The 6,697-nt window shown below is 43.1% G+C and overlaps 1 protein-coding gene and 1 long non-coding RNA gene across 2 annotated transcripts in view; one reads left to right on the top strand and one right to left on the bottom strand.

Annotated features, from left to right (window-relative positions):
- Window positions 1-5,183, bottom strand: part of LOC108519508 (uncharacterized) — a 16,449-nt gene extending 11,266 nt beyond the window's left edge. The window contains exon 1 of the long non-coding RNA XR_001882639.1: window positions 4,985-5,183. This is a non-coding gene — a long non-coding RNA (uncharacterized LOC108519508). The remainder of the gene's footprint in view (window positions 1-4,984) is intronic.
- A 149-nt stretch (window positions 5,184-5,332) lies between these two features.
- Window positions 5,333-6,697, top strand: part of GRAMD1C (GRAM domain containing 1C) — a 119,632-nt gene continuing 118,267 nt past the window's right edge. Inside the window, 1 exon segment of the mRNA XM_017858574.1 lies at window positions 5,333-5,423. The gene's annotated coding sequence lies outside the window, so the exon portion shown is untranslated.

A 6,697-nucleotide genomic window follows, 5' to 3' on the forward strand; every position in this document is an offset into this window, starting at 1 on the left:
TTTTTTTTTTCTAAGACAGGGAATACAGGCACACGCGACCATGCCTGGCTAATTTTTAAATTTTTTGTAGGGTCTAACTATGTTGCCCAGGCTGATTTCAAATTCCTGAGCTCAACCAATCCTCCCTCCTTGGCCTCCCAAAGTGCTAGGATTACAGGCTTCTTAATCACACTACCAAATTTTGTTTTCTTTTCTTTTTTTTTTTTTTTTTTTTTGAGACAAACTCTGGCTTTGTCACCCAGGCTGGAGTGCAGCACTGTGATCATGGCTTACTGCAGCCTGGGACCTCAGGCTCAAGCAATTCTCCCACTTTAGCCTCCTGAGTAGCTGGGACTTGCCACACCCAGTTAATTAAAATATATTTTTTTGGAGACATGGGATCTCACTATGTTGCCAGGCTGGTCTCAACTGTCAACCTCAAGCAATCCTCCTACCTTGGCCTTCCAAAGTGTTGGGATTACAGGCATTAGCCACCATGTCCAGCCTAGCATCATTTTTATTTTGCCTAGATAACCCGTTTTTTTTTTTCTGGACAAGGTCTTACTCTGTTGCTCAGGCTAGGGTGCAGTGGCATGATGATGGCTCACTGCAGCCTTGACCTTTCAGGCTCAAGTGATCCATCTTCCCATCTCAGCCTACCAAGTAGCTGGGACCACAGGCGCCCACCCCCCCACCCAGCTGATTTTTGTATTTTTGTAGAGACAGGGTTTTGCCAGGTTGCCCAGGCTGGTCTCAAACTCCTGGACTCAAATAATCCTCCCGCCTTGGCTTCCCAAAGTGCTAAGATAACAGGTGTGAGTCAATGCACCTGGCCTATACTTATTTTTAAACGCACCATTGTGTGATCCAAGCAAAGATACTCATGAATATTTGTATTCTTGCCTCTGTTTCCAACAAACGTAGCTACTCAAAAAACACTACACATTTTATATTTTACATATTTTTAGCATGGGTTTCTAATCACAATGAACACAATTTCTATTCTTATGTTTAGTTGGCTGAATTAACACTTATCCATGAATTATAACTGCTAAATTGTTAATAATCTTGCTAGAGATTTTTATTAAATAATACTCCTGTGGCCTATTAGGTTCAATCAAATAGATAATGTCATTTCTAAAAATGTCTAATTTTCAGGAAGAGTATTATATAAAGGAAAACATTGTCTCAACATGTTTGGTAATTTCTAAATTTAATTACACTATCAATAATCTATTAGAAAATATTTGCTTATTTCTTTGTAAAGGCAAAGCATGTTTACTTAAAATAGCAATGCTAAAATTGAGAGGTCGATGGATATCATTGAGGCAGAAAGATAGGAGAGGAATGAGAGACATGGCAGGTCAAATTTAGGTAGGTTAATTTATTTAACACCATGGGTTATAGTGCAACATTAGATAATACAAGGCATCTCATTTCAGAAATTGACACAAGGTGCATTTAAATAATTTATAGTTTAATGAAATGTGAATCTGGAAACCTAATATCCTTAGCAAATGACCTAGGAACTCTCTCAGTTTGTACTTTTCTCTTTTCACTCGAATACTGGCTTCTATTTTGCACATATCCTTATTTTACCAGCCTTAAACTTTCTTCTGTTCAGTGGATCTCATTCTATAGTCCCTGGAAATTTTATCCCTTTCTCTACCCAATTTAAGCCCAATTGTTTGTTTGTTCGTTTTTTTGAGATGGAGTCTCGCTCTGTTGCCAAGGCTGGGGTACAGTGGCACTGTCTCAGCTCAGTGCAACCTCTGCCTCCAGCCTCTCAAGTTCAAGTGATTCTCCTGCCTCAGCTTCCAGAGCAGCTGTGATTATAGGCGCACACCACCATGCCTGGCTAATTTTTGTATTTTTTCAGTGACGGGGTTTCGACACATGGGCCAGGCTGGTCTCCAACTCCTGACCTCAGATGATCCTCCCGCCTTGGCCTCTCAAAGTGTTGGGATTACAGCTGTGAGCCACTATACCCAGCCTAAGCCTGTTTTTCTCTATTGGCTTTTTTGTTTTAAGATATATATACATATATATTCCAGTTTCATTCACCCTACAAAAGCTATTCAAATCAAAACAAAAATGTTTGTCAATCCAACACTCAATAAGCAACATTTAAATAAAAACATAATTACTTTCATTAATTGTTCATTTACTTAAAATATTTTGATATGGCCGGGCGCGGTGGCTCAAGCCTGTAATCCCAGCACTTTGGGAGGCCGAGACGGGCGGATCATGAGGTCAGGAGTTCGAGACCATCCTGGCTAACACGGTGAAACCCCGTCTCTACTAAAAAAATACAAAAAAGCTAGCTGGGCGAGGTGGCTGGCGCCTGTAGTCCCAGCTACTCGGGAGGCTGAGGCAGGAGAATGGCGTAAACCCGGAAGGCGGAGCTTGCCGTGAGCTGAGATCGGCCACTGCACTCCAGCCTGGGCGACAGAGCGAGACTCCGTCTCAAAAAATATATATATATATTTTGATATGTATCATGAATACAGAAAAATATATAGTGTTAACATGGACAATTAAAAAAACACATATGTATGTACCCATCATTCAGATTAAGAAATAGAATACTGGGGCCGAGCGGGGTGGCTCATGCCTGTAGTCCCAGCACTCTGGGAGACCAAGGCGGGTGGATCACCTGAGGTCAGGAGTTTGAGACCAGCCTGGCCAACATGGTGAAACCCTGTCTCTACTAAAAATTTAAAAATTAGCCAGGCATGGTGGCGCATGCTTGTAATCCCAGCTACTCTGGAGGCTGAGGCAGGAGAATCGCTTAAACCCCGGAGGCAAAGATTGCAGTGAGCCAAGAACGTGCCATTGCGCTCCAGCCTGGGAGATAGAGCAAGACTTTATCTCCAAAAACAAGAGAGAAAGAAATAGCATATTGGAGTAACATAGAAGCCCTCCCAAATTGCATCTCTCTTCTTTCCCCAAAGATAAACATTCCTGTGATTTTTGAGTTAATCAGTGCCTTGTCTTAATTTATAGATATGTCACCTATGTTCCTGTGTAAGCAAAGGGCAATTGGTGTCACTATCAGATTTTTAAAGCCTTTCAGGAGAAAAGAAACTGATCAAAATCTGGCTTTGGGTTCCTGGAGAGTTAATAAACAGTCTTTTTTAGGGAAGTCAGTGAGCAGGAGCCTTCAGGAGTCCTGGAAAGCCTAGGACTCAACAGACTTTGAGCACCTTGACCAGATTCTGGATGTTTGGCAAAAATATCGTCAGAGAAAGTGGACTGTTCTGCGTTTTCTGCTTCTAAACCCTTTATAGCTACCTCCCGTTCTCAGGAGTAACTCAAACCAGAAATCCGTGGGGTGAAGCAGCAGAGCATGGAGGGAGAATAGGAACTTCACAAGCAAAGTATGGAAAAGAATCTGAACATGGTTCATGGCGAAATTCTGTCTTCAGCTAAAAAGAAGATAAATGGCAATAGGGATCTTGGTGATGACAGCACTCAATCAGCTTGTCTCTTGAATTGCACGGCTCCAATCTGGACTACTTGCCTTCTATGTCTAGTCTGCAGCTGTCATTCTGGGATCTACCACTTGGAAATTGCTCTATCCTGGTGCTTGTTTTTCATCACCCACATTTTGTCTTTACTGGTCTCTCAATGAGCTGTTTCTCCAGTAGCTTGTTTCTTAAGCATGGTGGGTGGCAATATTTTTTGAGACATATACATCTGAAAATTAAAATTGCCTAGCAGCATGGAGACAAGGAGATGACTTGGGATATAACTGCTTTCCAAACAGCTTTGACCTGTCCGGCGTGGTGGCTCATGCCTGTAATCCCAGCACTTTGGGAGGCTGAGGCGGGTGGATCACCTGAGGTCAGGAGATTGAGACCAGCCTGGCCAACATGGTGAAACCCCGTCCCTACTAAAAATGCAGGCATGGTGGCATGCCCCTGTAATCCCAGCTACTCGGGAGGCTGAGGCAGGAGAATGGCGTAAACACAGGAGGTGGAGCTTGCAGTGAGCTGAGATCTGGCCACTGCACTCCAGCCTGGGTGACAGAGCAAGACTCTGTCTCAAAAAAAAAAAAAAAAAAAAAAAAAAAAAAAAAAAAAAAATTGAAAGAGTGAAGTTTGTAAACTCCTTCAAGCTCTTTCTAATAATGAAATGTAAGTTAAAGAGCTGTACCTCAGGAACACTCTACTTAGTGAAGGGGCAAAAAGTGGCATACTATCCGTAGTCTGCCTCTGGGCCTCCTTGGGATAAAATAAAGAGGTGACCCTAGGACTGCTGCGTGCTTCTGAGCATCCTATCTAATTCCCCAGCACTCATTTCTTCCCCACCACCCCGTCCTTAACTCCAAAATTCCTTCCTTGGTGCATTGTGGAATTCAGGATCAGACATTAACAAAATCTTCTATAACCGAAGTTCTTTAAGTTTTCTCTGAAAATTCTCTAAAAATCTTTCTTCATCTTGCTCTATCTCAGGGGTGTCCAATCTTCTGGCTTCCCTGGGCTGCATTGGAAGAAGGATTGTCTCAGACCACATATAAAATACACTAACACTAGGCCGGACTTGGTGGCTCATGCCTGTAATCCCAGCACTTTGGGAGGCCGAGGCAGGCGGATTGCCTGAGCTCAGGAATTCACGACCAGCCTGGGCAACACAGTGAAACCCCATCTCTACTAAAATACAAAAAATTAGCCAGGTGTGGTGGCATGCACCTGTAGTCACAGCTACTCGGGAGGCTGAGGCAGGAGAATTACTTGAACCCAGGAGGTGGAGGTTGCAGTGAGCCCAGATTGCACCACTGCACTCCAGCCTGGGTGACAGAGCGAGACTCCATCTCAAAATGAAATGAAATGAAATAAAATAAAATAAAATAAAATAAAATAAAATACATTAACACTAATGATAGCTGATGACAAAAAAAATCTCATAATGGTTTCAGAAAGTTTACGAATTTGTGTTGGGCTGCATTCAAAGATGTCCTAGGCCGCATGTGGCCTGTGGGCCACGGGTTGGACAAACTTACACTGATACTTGGTTTTCCCCTGAAACTTGACAGGAAACGGCTTTCCCTGAAGCCCTCTCAAGTGGTGCCTGTTTCCTCTACCACACCGTCATATCACTTGTAACTTCCCATTGATCTGGCCTCCTTTGATCCTGGCCTCCATTGGCCTCCAATCAATAAGGCCTCCATTGATCCTGGCCTCTATCATTCATGCCCTGTGGAGTCATCTCCTTCAGTGAATCAGAGCTGACTGACCCCAATAGAATGCGGTGTAAATCATAGTCTATAACTTCCAAGGTTAGGTCATAAAAGCACTGTAGCCTTCACCTTGGTATCCTGGATTACCTGCTCTGAGGAAAGGCACTGCCATGCGATGAGGACTGAAGCAGCTCTGTGGAGACGCCCATGTGGAGAGGAATTGAGGTCCCACACCAATAGCCAGTACCAGGTGCCTGGCCATGTAAGTGAGACACCGTGGAAGTGGATCCTTCAGCCACTATCAGGTCTTCTGATGACTGGATCTCCACATGATTAAGGGCAACCTCTGAAAGCCCATGAACTAGAACTGACCAGCTGAGCTGCTCCACATTCCTGACCCACAGAAACCATGAAATAATTAATGATTATTGTTGTTTTCAGCCACTAAGGTTTTGGGTGATTTGTCATGCAACTATAGCAGCTGGAGCACCAATGGGCCCGAGAAAAAGTGATTGTCTTTTTTCCTGTTACTTCCAGGCTCTTTTCCTTCACTCTTAATACTCTAGCTTTGATTTCATGTCAGAACACTATGCCACCAGTTGCCTTTTCTTATTGGAGTCATCTGTAAACTCACAATTCACATTCCCTTTTTCACTGAAGATTTTTGCTCCTTGCTCATGGTCGCTTTCTTCTACACTTCTCCTTCTGTACTTGGTGATTTCAACAGCCACTAAGGTTATACTTTCAATTCCTGGTTTCCTAGTGCCTTGACCTCTGCCCCAACAATCTTAACCACCACTCTAGTCAGCCACCCACTCTCATGCTCATATCACACAACTTAGCATTACAACTGTAATTTGTCCACAATCTCAGTTTCAAGTACCCTTTGTGTCTTTCCAACTCATCACTTCCATCACCAGCAGTCCTTTAATCTCAACTAGATTTACAAACATTTAATCCTCACACTTTCATTAGCCTTCACACTCTTATGACCTTATTTTGCTTCTTAACCCTGCTTGGACTCCAGGGGCAATCATTATTGCCAAACCCTTGCATACATACTTATCTCCCTTGCTTCTCTTGTGACTTAGCATACTTGCCTGGTAAAAATCAACCTTAGGCTGGGTGCAGTGACTCACATCTGTAATCCCAGCACTTGGGAAGGCCAAAACGGAAGGATCATTTGAGGCCAGGAGTTAAGACCAGTCTGGGCAACATAGGTAGACCCAGTCTCTACAAAACAAACAAACAAACAAACAAAACTCCCCAAAACCTAGCTGCATGTGGTGGTGTGGGCCTGTGGCCGTAGGTACTTGGAAGGCTGAGGTGGATCAGTTGAGTCCAGAAGGTTAAGACTGCAGTGAGCAGTGATCATGCCACTGTACTTTAGCTTGGGTAATAGAGAGAGACCCTGTCTCAAGAAACCCTCCAAAACCTCTAATTAAATACAACTGTGTCCATTCTGTGTTTGCATTTCTGCAACTACAAAAAAAAAAAAAAAAAAAAAAAAAAAAAAAAAAAAAAATAACACAAAAA

The sequence above is a fragment of the Rhinopithecus bieti genome, unplaced genomic scaffold (genome assembly GCF_001698545.2).
Source record: "Rhinopithecus bieti isolate Rb0 unplaced genomic scaffold, ASM169854v2 scaffold_45617, whole genome shotgun sequence".
NCBI classification, from domain to species: Eukaryota; Metazoa; Chordata; class Mammalia; order Primates; family Cercopithecidae; genus Rhinopithecus; species Rhinopithecus bieti.